The 1553-nt window shown below is 37.1% G+C and overlaps 1 non-coding gene across 1 annotated transcript; it reads right to left on the reverse strand.

The window, feature by feature from the left end:
- Positions 1-384: 384 nt before the first annotated feature.
- Positions 385-491, reverse strand: LOC122125951. Its single transcript, XR_006150812.1, has one exon. It is a non-coding gene; the product is annotated as a U6 spliceosomal RNA (small nuclear RNA).
- Between the last annotated feature and the right edge of the window lie 1062 nt (positions 492-1553).

Genomic DNA, 1553 nt, shown 5'->3' on the forward strand with positions numbered 1-1553 from the left:
CAATAATTTTTTTTCCAAGTCTTTCCATTTCCTATCAAATTGGGAGATGTCATTCTTTCTGATGGAGACATAGAATTCCATTGTGTATATATACCACATTTTCTTGATCCATTCATCTAATGGGGCATCTGGGTTGATTCCATATCTTAGCTATCGTAAATAATGTTGCAATAACTATAGTTGTGCTGGTAGTTTTAGTATGGTCTTGTTTATGATCATTTGGGTAAATCCCCAGAAGTGGGATTACTGTGTCATAGAGGAGTTTATGTGGAGTCTTTTGAGGAAACTCCATACTACTTTCCAAAGTAGTTGAACAAGTTTACACTCCCACCAAGAATGCAATACGGTTCCCTTGTGGCCACATACCTTTCAGCATCTGTTGTAAAAAATATGGAACGCTCCACGAATTTTCATGTCATCCTTGCACCTGGGGTGTGCTAATCTTCTCTGTATTGTTCCAATGTTAGTGTATGTGATGCTAAATTGAGCATAAAACATTTTTTATATATAAAGTATAATTTTCATTGATTTTATTAAACTAGACTATTCAACAAAAAGTAAGTTCAAAAGAATTGTTGTGAAATTTTAGAATCATGTATTTCTTACATAAGCACACATTTAAGAATAAAATCAAGATAGACATGCCAAAAACAAAATAATTCTGGATATTTATTGCTCAAGAGATGTGTAGGAGGAGAAATTCAATTATTCTATACAAGGTACCTGTCAAAATGAACATTGCAGAAAGTGTTAATGTTTGTTAAAAGTTTTAATGTTTTAAATATGCTTACTACTTGTTCAACCACTTTGGAAAGCAGTATGGAGGTTCCTCAAAAGACTCCACATAGAGCTCCCCAATGACCCAGCAATCCCACTTTTGGGCATTTACCCAAATGATCACAAACAAGGCCACACTAAAGCTACCAGCACAACTATGTTTATTGCAGCATTATTTACCATAGCTAAGACATGGAACCAACCCAGATGCCCCTCAGTAGATGACTGGATCAAGAAGATGTGGTATATATACACAATGGAATTCTATGCCTCCATCAGAAAGAATGACATTTCCCCATTTGTTAGGAAATGGAAAGGCTTGGAAAAAATTATATTAAGTGAAGTAAGCCAGGCCCAAAGAAACATAGGTCCCATGGTTTCCCTTATTTGCAATATCTAGTATAGGTATGAGTCAAGCGGAAAAAGTCAGATAATGTGATGTTAGGAAAACAAAACCTCAAATATGTATTTTAATGTTTTTGTTTCTTTCATGCATGTGTTTCTAACGCATTTATAAGATTATTTCCTTGTTGCTTTGTATGTCCCTCCCCCACAGTGTAACCCCCGCTTTCACTATATTTGATGTCAGTATAACATGTGGAGGAGATGGGGACAAACAAGTCGTTTAAGGATTCAGGTGGACCTGTTGCAACAATGAGAAGTACAAAATGTCATGTCAAAACCAGCTTTACAATGTCAGTGGGGGGGGGGGAGGGGGGGTACGATTGGTTGGGAGGGAGGGGGGAGGCCGGGAAGGGAGGTGAAGGGTAAACAAA

Source organism: Dipodomys spectabilis, unplaced genomic scaffold (genome assembly GCF_019054845.1).
Source record: "Dipodomys spectabilis isolate Male_0828 unplaced genomic scaffold, ASM1905484v1 ptg000268l, whole genome shotgun sequence".
Classification (NCBI taxonomy): Eukaryota; Metazoa; Chordata; class Mammalia; order Rodentia; family Heteromyidae; genus Dipodomys; species Dipodomys spectabilis.